A 14,905-nucleotide genomic window follows, 5' to 3' on the forward strand; every position below is an offset into this window, starting at 1 on the left:
ACACACACACACACATACACATTTAAACAAGTCAGTTTTGCTAATGTACAGTTGAAAATATCTTTTAAAACTTTAAATTTATTGCCAAAATCTCATTTAGAATGACAAACAAGATAGACATCAGAAGTGGTAGAGGAGAGGAAACAGAATGGGAGTCTAGAGGGTCCTCTGAAAGGATTCACCTAACAGGAGATCAAAGCAGATGCTGAGACTGGGTGCCAAACTTTAGGCAGAGCTCAGGGAGTGTTATGGAGAAAGAGAGGGGTGGGATTAGAAGGACATGGAGGGGACAGGAGCCTCACAAAGAGAGCAACAAAACCTAAAGCTCTAAGCCCAGGGGGTCCTGCAGAGACTGATGCACCAACCAAGGACCTCGCATGGAGAGTACCTAGAATCCCTGCTTAGATGTGGCCAATTGGCAGCTCAGACTCCAAGTGGATCTCTTTGAGTGAGGGGAGCAGGGGCTGCCTTTATCATGAATTCAGTTAATTGCTCTCTGATCACTCACTCCTGATGAAGTAGCTTTGCCAGGCTACAGAGCAAGAGGATCCAAGCAGTCCTGAGGAGACTTAACAAGCTATGGGCAGATGGCAATAGTGGAGAACTCCCCATTTCAGTGGATTATGGGAAGGGGATAAAGGTAAGAGGGAGAGAGAGTACCTGGGGAAGTTGAGGGGCTTCAATCGGAATATATATAATGAATAAATTGTGAAGAAAAAACAAAAATTAAAAAAAAATTTAGATTTGTATAACAGTTCCTGAATACCTATCAGAGATCACCAATAATGCAGTCTAAGGAAAAACAGGGAGTTTCAGGAACACAATCTGCAAATGTACGTGTGTCCACCACTGTTTCTTGAAACCAGAAAATGCTATTAGGCAAAATGTGCTGTTCAAATCCATGTCTAACATTTTTGTTGCTTTCTTTAAAATGTATTTGTATCCTGTATACAAGGAAGAAAGAAATGGTTTTGAAGTTTATTAAGAAAACAATTTTTCTCTTCATGACTGTGCTTGGCATTCTGGGGAACATGTCTGTTTCCATGAATTACATGTTCAGTTGGTGGGGAGGCTCTGAGAAGAAACCCACACACCTTATTCTCACTCACTTGCTCGTTACAAACATCATGATCCTTCTTGCAAAAGGATTGCCAAAGACAATTGCAGCTTTTGGGTTGAGAAACTTCCTAGATGACATAGGCTGTAAGATCATCGTTTACCTGGAGAGGGTGGCCCGTGGCCTCTCCATCTGCACCAGCAGTCTCCTCACTGTGGTCCAGGTTATCATCATCAGTCCCAGGGGATCTGGGTGGAGGACACTCAGGCCAAAGTCTGCCTGGCACATCCTTCCATTCTTCTCAGTCTTTTGGATACTCAATTGTTTAATAGGTTTGGACGTAATCCATTCCACCACAAATACAAGAATGAATGAATCACAGCTTATTAGTGATGACAGCAATTGTTATTTTATTCTACCAAATCAGAAAATAAAATGGATTTTTCTCCCTCTCATGGTCCTGAGAGATGCAGTGTTTCAGGGTGCCATGGGAGGGGCCAGTGGCTACATGGTATTTCTTCTCCACAAGCACCACCAGCATGTCCTCTACCTTCAGAACTCCAAGCTTCTTTACAGAACTCCCCCTGAGCTGAGAGCTGCTCAAAGTGTCCTCCTTCTGATGCTCTGTTTTGTTTTCTTTTATTGGACTGATTGTGTTTGTTCTTTATTTTTAATTCTCTCTTCAGAGGACAACATTTCGACAGTAAATACTCTCCGAGAACTTCTGACCCTTGGTTATGCAACTTTTAGCCCCCTTGTGCTGATTCACAGGGATGGGCTTCTTGTGGAGTGTTGGCATGCTCAGTGGCAGAAATTGAGAAAATGTCTCTCTCATTTATATGTTCAATGTGTAAGAAAAAATTCTCAGTTCTGCAATGTTGTGGGTAAGACAAAATCCCAACAGCAGTTTAAGCATGTGTTTATTCTCAAACAATAATCTTGGTGACTCAAGTCTTGCACTGAGAATATTCTTAGCAAATTACAATAATACAGAAGCTTCATTCTATTGGTCATTCTTTTTACAGGTCTTTATTTTTGCACGTTATTAATTTACCATGTATGAATACTTTGCTGCATTTATGATTGTGTAGCATGTGCACACGTGAGGCCTGTAGAGGCTGGAGGAGATCATCAAATGCCTTGTGACTAGCTAGATTTGAGAGATAGTTCTGAACCAATATGTAGTTGCTGTGAAGTGAATCTGGGTCCTCTGGAGGTCCTGCTCTTAATAGCTGATCCATCTCTCCAATAGTGACAAAATCATTTTAACTAGATTTGTAAAATGGTTTTGATACTACCATGACATATAGTATTCAAATGAATTTCATAAAAATTCATACTGATGTAATCATATTAGTCTCAAATTTTTCTTATTTTGTATCTCATATTGTGCTTGCTGAATGTTAGTACCTTGAGGCTATCTCAGGCTACTTCAGTGTCTCTAAGTATCCATTTTAAGACAAAAGTTTACAGAATTATGAAAACTGGAGCCCAATACAACAGTTGCAGAAATTAAATGCACTGAAACACTTCAAACACACAGTAAACTTTCATTTTCTATCTATCTATAGTTCTATGTTGATTTTAAAATGTGGATTTGTCTTTTTCAAGGTGAATCATTGAGTGTGACTGAAGCAGAGCAAGGCTCCTGAGCAGCTGCCCTTTGTTAACTCCAGGGTGTTCTCCAGGACACCATCCAGCTATTTATCAACAAGGAGCTGCAGAAGGATCTGATTCTACATTCATTTAAATGCAAGATTCGAGTCCATACAATAAGATATTGACATGATTCTAAGAACCTAATGGACACATTCTGAAAACTACTTATTGATAGAATCATTGAACATGAAATATTTTCAGTGTAGTATGGTTAGAGACAGCTTCATTTTTTTTTAAATTACCTTTCATATCTTCCTGGAACCATTGTAAATATTTTGGGTGCATCATGGATCTACTCTGCAATAATGAATAGGTATTTATTTTTTGATTGGCTGCACTGTATATAAAAATATTTAAGTGGTGTGTGTTGTACTGTGTTTTAGCTTACTGATTAGCTTGTTTTTCCAATATGGAGATTTATTTTATTTGTACGTATATGTCTTTGATAGTGTATGCCACATTTGTATAGGTGCCCTCACAGGACAGAAGAGTGCACTGGGTCCCTGGAAGCTAGAGCTTCAGGCTGTCATGAGTCCTATAATGTAGATTTTGGGTAAGGAACCAGGGTCCTCTGCAAGAGGAGCAAGTCTCTTCACCATCAGTCCAGCTTCTTGTCTTTCTGATATAAATATGATTTGTTTGTAGATAACATCATCACTCACATTATTCTTACAGTTCTTATGATGGAGCCTTTTTCTAAGCAGCTAACATAAAGAACCAGACAATCCCAATACCTTCTAATTCGGTCTGTATAATTTAACTCAAGAAGTGATGCCAGAACACGGAGAAGAACTGAAGAAATATGTGTTTAATCCAAATAATGAAGAGGTTGTGCCACATCAAGAATAGACAGGGAAACAGCCCAGATGCCCCTCAACTGAAGAATGGATGCAGAAATTGTGGTACATCTACACAATGGAATATTACTCAGCAATGAAAAATAAGGAAATCATGAAATTTGCAGATAAATGGTGGGACCTGGAAAGGATCATCCTGAGTGAGCTGTCCCAGAAGCAGAAAGACACACATGGTATACACTCACTCATATAGACATGTAATATAGGATAAATATAGATTTTAGCTCTCTCTAAAATCTGTAAATCTGAAGAAACTAATCAAGAGAGAGCACCCTGACTAAAATGCTCAATCCCCATCCCAAAAGGCAAAGAGGAAGGGCATCAGAAGGAGAAAACAGGAAACAAGCTAGAAACCCGCCATGGAGGGCCTCTGAAAGGTTCTGCCCTGCAGGCTATCAAAGCAGATGCTGAGACTTATGGCCAACTGTTGGGCAGTGTGCATGGAATCTTATGCAAGAAGTGGGAAATAGTAAGATCTGGAGAGGACAGGAACTCCACAAGGAGAGCAACAGAACCAGAAATTTGAACACAGGGGTCTCCCCAGAGACTCATATGCTAACCAAGTACCTGGCATGGAAATAACCTAGAACCCCTACACAGATGTAATCCATGGCAGTTTAGTGTTCAAGTGGGTTACATAGTAATGGGAAGAGGGACTGCCTCTGACATAATCTGATTGGCCTGCTCGTTGATCACCTTTCCCTGAGGGAGGAACAGTCTTACCAGGCCACAGAAGATGACAATGCAGCCACTCCTGATGTGATCTGATAGACTAAGAGTTCAGAAGGAAGGAGAGGAGGACCTCCCCTATCAGTGGACTTGGGGAGGTGCATGCCTGAAGAAGGGGGTGGGAGGATGAGATTGGGAGGGAAGAAGGGAGGGGCTTATGGGGGATACAAAGTGAATAAAGTGTAATTAATAAAAATAAAGAAATTTAAAAAAAGAATAGACAGGGAGCTGGAGAGATGACACAGTGAGTTAGCACTATTTTAAATTTCTGCTGAAAAGTCAGAGAATATTGGAAAAAATAAGAAAAAATCATGATTAAAGCATAAAGTAAAATTTTAAGACATAATGTAAATAGTCATGAATCTAAATAATGTAGAGGATAGTGAAGGCAACCTGGAGAGGGGACTCAACTATGCCCTTCAGGAAACACACACGAGATTTGACAGTTGGATTAGCATAAACATTACCTCAAACTTTATCATTTTCTCATGCTGGATACAGTGTGTTTCAGTAGCATGGACCTGTAGGACATTATGCTAAATTAAATAAATCAGCTGCATATAAACAAATACTACATAATTTTACTAATAGGTGGAATGTAAATACAGAAGAAATTAGAGCCTTCAATGTGTGCTATGCATCCCACAACCCTCAGAAACTTCTCCTTGTGGACTCTGCTTTTGCATGGGTCCTCCATATAATCAGAAACATGAAACTGTGTCTATTCAGAGTGTTTCAGCCTTCACCCTGAAGTTCATCTTGTCATATTTTTTTCCTAGGAAGGCATTAAAAAAATCTGCTTAAACCAAATAGTGTAAAAAGTGTGCATGGACAGGAACTCCACAAGGAGAGCAACAGAAAAAGAAAATTTGAACACAGGGAACTTCCCAGAGACTCATACTCCAACCAAGGACTATCCATGGAGATAACGTAGAACCCTGACAATGCAGCCACTTCTGATGAGAACTGATAGACTAAGATCAGAAAGAAGGAGAGAAGGACCTCCATGTCGGTAGAATTGGGGAGGGGCATGCATGCAGAAAATGGGGGATGGTGGGACCTGGAGGGGAGGAGTGAGGGGCTTATGGGGAGATACAAAATGAATAAAGTGTAATTAATAATTTAAAAAAATAGAAAAAAAGTGTGCATGGAATTTGTTCTATTCATTTTCAGCTGAATGAATCTGTTTCCTTGAATATGTTGGGTACATCAGAGCCTCTCAGAGTAGTTATGCTAGGCTCCTGTCGATAAACATAGCAAAGTAACATTAATAGTGTCACAGATTGGTTCTCTCCCATGAGATGGGTCTCAAGTAGGGCCAGTCTTTGGTTGGTCATTCCCTCAAACTTTGCTCCATCTTTGTCCTTGGAAATCTTGCAGGAAGAACAAGTTTGGAGTCGAAGGTTTTGTGTGTGGGTTGGTGTGCTTATCCCTCCACTGGAAGTACCTGCCTGCCTATAGGAGGTGGCCACTTCAGACTCCATATCCCATAATGATAGAACTGTCAACTAGGATGATACCCATAGACATCCTGGGTCCTCCCCTATTCCATATCTCTGGAAAATCCCAGAGTTGCTCCCATCTCTGATGTCCAATCTCTCATTCAGTTGTCTCTCCTAGCTCTCTTTTCTCCACACTTGGTCCATTCCCCATCCCCTTTCCTAGCCAGTTCCCACCCTGAATCAACCTCCAATGCCTATTTTATTTTCCTTTCTGACTGGGATTCAAGCATCCTCCCTTGAGCCCTTCTTGTAACTTACCTTCTTTGGGTCTGTGGATTGTAGCATGGTTATTCTGTACATTATGGCTAATATCTACTTGTAAGTGAGTATAAACCATGCATGGCTTTTTGGGTTTGGGTTACCTCACTCAGGATAATCTTCTCTCATTCCATCCATTTTCCTACAAATTTCAAAATGTCCCTGTTTTTAATAGATGGGTAGTATTCTATTGGGTAATGTACCACATATTCTTTATCTCTTCTTCGGATGAGGGACATATAGGTTGTTTCCAGTTTCAGGCTATTATGAATAAAGCTGCTATGAACATAGAAGAGAAAGTGTCTTGGTGGTATGGTAGAACACCTTTTGGGTATATGTCTGGGAGTGGTATAGATGGGTCTTGAGGTAGAAGTATTCCCAAATTTCTGAGAAACCACAATATTGTACAGCCACAGTGGCTGTACAAGTTTGTAAACCTGACAGCAATGGAGGGGTGTTTCTCTTTCTCCACAACCTCCCAAGTATATGTTGTTGCTTGAGTTTTTGATCATAGCAATCCTGTCTGGTCTAAGATGGAACCTCAGGGTCATTTTGATTTGCATTTCCCTGATGACTAAGGACACTGAACATTTCTATGTGTATCTCAGCCATTCAAGACTCCTCTGTTGACAATTCTCTTTTTATCTCCGTATCCCATTTTTTAATTGGCTTGTTTGGTTTGTTGGTGTTTAACTATTTCTTGAGTTCTTTATATATTCTGGATATTAGCCCTCTGTCAGATAAAGGGTTGTGAAGATCTTTTCCCATTCTATTGGCTGCCATTTTGTCCTATTGACAGTGTCTTTTACCTTACAGAAGCTTCTAAGTTTCATGAGGTCCCAATTCTTTATTGTTGATCTTAGTGCCTGAGCTATTGGTGTTCTGTTCAGGAAGTTGTCTCCTGTGCCAATGAGTTTAAGGTTATTCTCCCACTTCATTTTTCATTAGATTTAGTATATATGGTTTTATGTTGAGGTGTTTAATCCACATGGACTTGAGTTTTGTGCAGGGTGATAAATATGGATCTATTGGCAAGCTTTTTTTTTTTTTTTTTTTTTTTACATGCAGACATCTAGTTAGACCCTCACTATATGTTGAAGATGCTTTCTTTTTTCCATTGTATGGTTTTGGCTTTGCTGTCATATTCACTTGTCCATCAGTGTGTGAGAATATTTCTGAGTCTTCTATTTGATTTCACTGATCACCTGTCAGTTTTGATGTCAATACTATGCAGTTTTTATTGCTATTGTTCTGTAGTACTGCTTGAAATCAGGGATGGTGATATCTCCAGATTGTTGCTTTGGTTTGTTTTCTTTTCTTTTTGTTTTGAGTTTTTGTTTTTGATTTTTGTTTTATGTGTGTGTTTTGTACAGGATTATTTTAGCTATTCAGGTTTTTGTTTTTCCGTATGAAGTTGCAAACTGTTTTTTCAGGGTCTGCAAAGAATTGTGTTGAAGAGTAGTATTCTATTGTGGAAATGTACCACAATTCCTGTATTCATTCTTCGGTTGGGGAAAATCTAGCTTGTTTTTTAAATTCTGGCTGTTATAAATGAAGTTGCTATGAACATAGTAGAGCAAATGTCCTTGTTGAATGATTGAGAATCTTGTGGGTATATGCCCAGGAGTGATATAGCTGAATCACTTAGCAATATTCCCAATTTTCTGTGAAAGCACCAGATTCATTTCCAAAGTGGATTTACATTCCCACCAGCAGTAGAAGAGGGTTCCCCTTCCTCGACATCCTCTCCAGCATGTGTTGTTACTTGAGGTTTTTTGATTGTTTTTTTTTTTATTTTTTTGTTATTAAATTTATTTTTTAATTAATTACAACTTATTCACTTTGTATCCCAGCTGTACCGCCTCCCTCATCCTCTCCCAACCCGACCTTTCCTCTCTCTTCTTCTCCTATGCCCATCCCCCAGTCTACTGATAGGGGAAGTCCTCTTCCCCTTCCATCTGACCCTAGTCTATCAGATCTCATCAGGATTGTCTGCATTGTCTTCCTCTTTGGCCTTTTAAGACTAACTCCTTCCACAGGGGAAGGTGATCAAAGAGCAGGCCAATCAGCTCATGTCAGAGACAGTCCCTGTTCCCTTTATTAGGGAACCCTCTTGGGCACTGAGCTGCCATGGGCTATATCTGTCACTTGAGTTTTTTATCTTAGCCATCCTGATGTAAGGTGGTATCTCAGGGTCGTTTTGATTTGCATTTCTCTGATGACTATACCTGGGTTTCTCCATTCAATAGATGATAATGGAAATTCTAGTTTCCTCAAAAGCTGTCCTTTCATTTCCAAAAGCATTTTTTTGCCTTTTTTTTTTTAAATATTCGGCTATACCTACATGTATGGAGACACCATCACCCAGGGCACAGAGGAAGACAAGTGACCTTTAACCCATCTCCTATGACAACCCAATGGTGCTTTCACATATTAAAACAAATTGATGATACTGTCACTTCTAATCTCAGTGCTACACATACATTTCTTTACATCATATTGTATCCAGGTAGGAAAAACTTCCTAGGAACTACAGTAAAAAGTATGTGGAAGGACCACTCCTCAGAATAACAAGATTGAGAAGTGTCCTTGAAGTTTTGTAACAAATAAGCATTTGGTTTTTTGATTGAGAGCCAGAGGGGATGAAGGACACCATGAAAGCAAGGCCCTCTAATTCCACAAGGTAAGCATGAGTTCACACAGACCGAATCAGCAAGCACAGGGTCTAAGTGAGTATACAGGAAGCCCTCAGGAGATGCAGAAAACTCAGACAACAGAAACCTGGTTAGTTCATTTTCTCACCACATATCCTTCCTCTCAAAATAATTAAACCCTAATTAAGCTTGAAATAACTTCTGAGCAAAACAAATGTAGTAACTGTGGGGAGAGAGGGAAGCTGTACTTCAGGGACTGAGGCCCTGCAGAGGCCAGCCATCCCCCTGACACTGTGACATGAAACTTGAAGTCCACAGTACCTGATGGCAGCCAAGAGCCCAATAAATACAGGCATTACAAATAAGACCTTACAAATAAGCAAGTGTCACTTTTCCAGAGCTGCTCCAGAGCCTGTCTGCACCACAGAAGTTCAGGTGAGTCCATGGAGGTAAGATCTTTAATACCTTCAACTGTGCCATAGAGAGTTTCATTAAAGCTGAAGTCTCTTGCTGTGTGTGTCAGACTAAGCCAGGGAGTGACTGAGAGTTTCTGTGAGCCTTGGGTATTTCACATGCTTTTGGCCCTGACAAGGGTCCTACCTGGCTCCAGAGGGATCAGAGATGAGTTCCGGGAGACAGAGAAATAGGTCAGAAATGCTGAGGTGTCTCTACCCATTCTCAGGCTACAGTGCCATGACAGAGCACTGGGTAGGTCTTTGCCTAAGGGTACCTCCTCGACTTCTTTATGTTTAGTTAAATTTTTATTTTTTTACATTAATTATATTTTATTAGCTTTGTATCCCAGCCTTAGCCCCCTCCCTCATTCCCTCCAGACTTCATCTTTCATCCAGACACTCCCTCTTTCATCTCCTTTCTGCCCTTGTCAAAGTCCACCATAGGGAGGTCCTCTTCCCCTTCCATCTGACCCTAGGTTATCAGGTCTCATCAGGACTGGCTGCAATGTTCTCCTCTGTGGCTTGACAAGGATGCTCCTCCTTCATGGGGGGTGGTCAAAGACCTTGACTTCTTAAAACAAATCAGTAACAGAAAGAAAGTTTTTAGCAATCTTTTAAAAATTTGAGACAAGCATAATGATATACATATGTAACATCAGCACAAGAGAGACTGAGGCAAGATAACTGTTGAAGCTTAGCCTGATTTATATCAGGAGACACTGTCTCAAAAATAACAAGACAAAGAAAAACAAACAAAAATCTTATTTTTTGGCCTCAGTGCTTGCCAGCATTATTAATCCAACAGTGTCATTTAGTGTTTGTAAAATTTGTATTTTTTTTCTTTTGATGCATTTTTCACTTTTCAAATATTGGCATATGTTTTCTTTAACAGTGACTTTAAATTCCTAATTGAAAGGTTTCCCTTCAGTACCCATCCTTACAATCTCTCGACTCTGTCACATATTATACATACTTATCTCAACTTCAGTCATTGTATACCTGTGTGCCTAGTTCATGAGGATAAATGTAAACCACTCAGTGTAACAGTTACCATTGAAATGCTGAGAATTCCTGCTAAAGATCCAGGCTGTGAACTAGTACATCCTCAAATAGCTCATCTTAATTGTATCCCATCAGTAAGCAGCAAAGAACAATGATCTGTTTTTGTTTTTGTTTGCTTCTTTTTAGAAAACCGAGATGGATGGATGTAACCTTCCTAAGACTTGGGAGCTTGACCCAGATATGTTATCATCCATCTCTCTAAACACAAGGGGGGAGGGGATTTCAGGAACCTAATCTGCAACAGTATGAGTGTCCACCACTGCTTCTTGAACACCAGAAAATGCTATTATGAAAAAATGTGCGGTTCAGATCCATGTCTAGCATTATTGATGCTTTCTTTAAAATGTACTTGCATCCTGTATACCAGGAAGGAAGAAATGGTTTTGAAGTTTATTAAGAAAACAATTTTTCTCTTCATGACTGTGCTTGGCATTCTGGGGAACATGTCTGTTTCTGTGAATTATATGTTCAGTTGGTGGGGAGGCTCTGAGAGGAAACCCACACACCTTATTCTCATCCACTTGGCTTTTACACACATTATAATCCTTCTTGTAAAAGGATTGCCAAAGACAATAGAAGCTTTTGGCTTGAGAAACTTCCTAGATGAGATAGGCTGTAAGATCATCGTTTACCTGGAGAGGGTGGCCCGTGGTCTCTCCATCTGCACCAGCAGTCTCCTCACTGTGGTCCAGGCCATCATCATCAGTCCCAGAGCATCATGGTGGAGAAGGCTCAGTCCAAAGTCTGCATGGCACATCCTTCCATTCTTCTCAGGTTTTTGGATACTCAATGCATTAATAAGCATGAACCTAATCCATTCCATCAAAAGCATAAGTCTGAATATATCTCAGCTTAAGAATGACTACAACTATTGTTATTTTATGCTACCAAGTCAGAAAATAAAATGGATTTTTCTCCCTCTCATGGTCCTGAGAGATGCAGTGTTTCAGGGTACCATGGGAGGGGCCAGTGGCTACATGGTATTTCTTCTCCACAAGCACCACCAGCATGTCCTCTACCTTCACAACTCCAAGCTGCTCTACAGAACTCCCCCTGAGCTGAGAGCTGCTCAAAGTGTCCTCCTTCTGATGCTCTGTTTTGTTTTCTTCTACTGGACAGATTGTGCTTTTTCTCTATTTTTAAGTCTCTCTTCAAGGGGCAATACTTTTATGGCAAATACACATGGATTTCTGACCCTTGGTTATGCAACTTTTAGCCCCCTTGTGTTGATTCACAGGGATGGGCTTCTGGTTGAGTGTTGGCATGCTCAGTGGGAAAAATTGAGAAAGTATCTCTCTCATTTGTATGTTCAATCAATGGGAAAAAAACTCTCAGTTCTGCAGAATTGTGGGTAAGACACATTTCCACACAGCAGTTTAAGCATGTGTTTATTCTCAAACAATTATCTTGGTGACTCAAGTCTTGCACCGAGAGTAATCTTAGCAAATTACAATGATATAGAAACCTCATTCTCTACCATCTACTCTTTTTACATGACTTTATTTAACTTTTTAATTTTTGTATTAATTTACTTTGTATAAATAGTTTGCTTGCCCTTATGATGATGTAGCACATATAAACATGGAGCCTGCAGTAGCCTGATGAGATTCTCAAATGCCCTGAGACTAATTGGATTTGACAGATGGTTCTCAATCAATATGTAGTTGCTGTGAATTGAACCTGAGTCCTCTGAAGACCATCCAGTGCTCTTAACAGTTGAGCCATTTCTCCAGCACTGAGAAATTCACTTAACTAGAATTTGTAAAACTGGTTTTGCTGCTACAATGACTGGAAGCATGCAGTTAAAGTTCATAAATTTCATCAAAATTCATACCAATGGAATTATATTATTCCAAAAATTTAGTTATCCTTTACCTGACATTTTTCTTGCTAAATATTTGTACCATGGGGCTACTTTAGGCACTTCAAAGTATCTATAAGTATCCGTCTATGAAAAGATTTTACAGAATTATGAAAGAATAACATGTACCATGCATTCAGTCAATAGGAGCTCAATGCACCAGTAACAGAACTTAATTGCATTGAAATACTTCATTGCTGTTATATTCTTGATGGTTCTTTGCAGGAACAAAGACTGTAGATATGAGATAAACCAGATAAAGAATATACAATAGAATTTCTTTTTATATTGGTCTATATTTCCATGATGACTGAAAATCTGTCTTTTTCCAACATGAATCACTGAGTGTAACTGGAGCAGACTGAAGCTTGTGTGCAGCTGCCCTTTGTGAATGCTCTTGTGCTCTTCACAGCATTGTCCAGCACTTCATCACCAAAGAGCTGCAAAAGGATCTGATTCTACATTCATTTAAATGCAGGAGTCACTGCTTAGTTTCTTAAATTGGGTCCATACAATAAAAACTTGATGAATACATTCTGACACATATTTATTGATATATTCATTGAACATGAAATTGTAATATAGTTAGAAGTAGGTTTATGTCTTATTATTTAACATTACCTGTCATATCTAACTAGAACCCTTGTAAACATTTTGAGTGCATCATGGATCTACTTGAGAATATGAATATGTGTTAATTTCTTGCAAGCCTGCACAGTCTATGAAAAATTAAGTAAGTGATGTTTATTGTATAGTGGTATAGCTTATTAAATAGTCTGTTTTTCTACTATAAGGACTTACTTTATTTATCTGTATGTGTCTCTGTGAGTGATTGCCACATTTGTGCAGATGCTCACGCAGGGCAGAAGAGGACATTGGTTCCCAGGGAACTAGACTATGTCTGTCAAGTGTCCTATGATGTAGGTGTTGGGTAAGTAACCAGGGTCCTCTGCAAGAGAAACAGGTCTCTTCATCATCCCTCCAGCTCCTTGTCTTCCTCATGTAAATGTGACTTGTTTGTAGGTGACACCATTGCTCATGTTATTCTTACAGCTCTTATAGTAAAACATTTTTTTTCTAAGTATCTGACATAAAGAACCAGACAAATCAAGCACCTTCTAAATCAGTCTGTGTAATTGGACTCAAAAGGAAATGATTTAAGAACATGGAGAAGGAGTGAAGAAAGATGTGATTAATATGACTGATGATTATGAGGTTGTTCAAATTTAAGAACAGACAGGGGGCTATAGAAATGACTTCGTGAGTAAAAGCAACTGCTCATACCCAGACAACCTGATCTGTCTCTGAAGAAGGATACTGACTCCCACATGCTATCCTCCAATCTCACATGGGTGCTAAGGCACACATTGAACATACACAGGAACACAAAAATAACCTTTAAATTTAATTTTAAAAATCTTAAAAATGGTAGACAGGAGATGTATAATTTTTGATATAGTATGAATAAGGATGGCCTAGACTCAGAGCGGCACAGAGTTGCTAATTTAAATTTCTCTTTAGAAGTCAGATTAGAACATAAATTCAAATTTTAATAGATATTTGAAATAGTCAGAATCTACATAGGTAAATGACAGTGAATGAAACCAGGAAAGGGGACAATTATGCCCTTAGGAAACACAAGATATTTGACAATTGGATTAATATAAGCATCACCTCAAATTTTATCATTTCTTTATGCTGGACACAGTCCATTTCACTAGTGGGACCTGTAGAACTTTATGCTAAATAAATGAATCAGCTACTTGTCAACAAATACCATGTGAGTTTACTAATAGGTGTAATGTAAATACAAAAGAGACTAGAGCCTCCTCTATGTGGTATGCAGCCCACAACCCTCAGAGACTCCTCCCTTTGAGGACCTTGCTTTTGGCTGGGGCTTCCATATATTCAGATATACAAAGCTGTGGCTAGTCAAGAGTTTGCCAACCTTCACTCTGAAATTCTCCTTGTCAGATGATATTTTTCTACGAAGACATTTTAAAAAAAGCTGCTCACCCCCAATAGTATAAAAAGTGTGCATAGAATTGGTTCTATCCAACTTGAGCTGAGTGTTTCCGTTTACTTGGATCATATGGGCACATTATTATGTATAAGATAGCGGAAAACACAAACATACCTGACCCTAGAATGTCAGTCTTTAATATGGGAGACAACCCCAAAAAATGATGTATAATAAAGAACCTAGTCCTCAAGGAAGCTTCCCCCTCTTATATACTTCCCAACGTACTATGCAGCTGTGGCAGAAAGAAGGAAGACGAGAAACTGCATGGCACCCCTCAATAAACTGTTACCTGTCTCATTACCAGTACCATAGGGCAAGCTACCACTACATCAGTCAGCTTATTTCAAAGTTCTGACTGTAAGCAAATGTATTCTGTGGGACAGTCACTCTGCTTCATGGTGGCCAATGCCCATGTCACTCTTGAAGGAAATAGATCCACCACAAAGGTCCATTACTCCTCTAGATTTTACACCTTCTAAAATGCTTCCTTAATATACTTAAGGAAGTTCTTAATCCACACCTTCTAAAATGCTCTCTTAAAATACTTAGATACTGAATCTCAAGCCCAAATGGGTCCGTGAGCTGGTTCATACAATTAAAATGTAGGCAGCAAAGGATGGGTCTGGGAAAAATGGAAATTAGTTGCAGATACCTGACAGTATCTTAGGGATGTTGTTGCTGTTGTAGGGATGTTGTTGCTGTTGTAGGGATGTTGTCATTGTTGCTGTTGTAGGGATGTTGTTGTTGTAGGGATGTTGTTGTTGTTGTAGGGATGTTGTTGTTGTTGT

General features: G+C 39.4%; 2 pseudogenes; both read left to right on the plus strand.

The window, feature by feature from the left end:
* The first annotated feature begins 926 nt into the window (after positions 1-926).
* LOC129676819 (vomeronasal type-1 receptor 4-like) lies at positions 927-1,875 on the plus strand (annotated as a pseudogene).
* An 8,654-nt stretch (positions 1,876-10,529) lies between these two features.
* LOC129676817 (putative vomeronasal receptor-like protein 4) lies at positions 10,530-11,449 on the plus strand (annotated as a pseudogene).
* Positions 11,450-14,905: the final 3,456 nt, after the last annotated feature.

Source organism: Psammomys obesus, unplaced genomic scaffold, assembly GCF_907164565.1.
Source record: "Psammomys obesus unplaced genomic scaffold, mPsaObe1.curated_primary_1811, whole genome shotgun sequence".
NCBI classification, from domain to species: domain Eukaryota; kingdom Metazoa; phylum Chordata; class Mammalia; order Rodentia; family Muridae; genus Psammomys; species Psammomys obesus.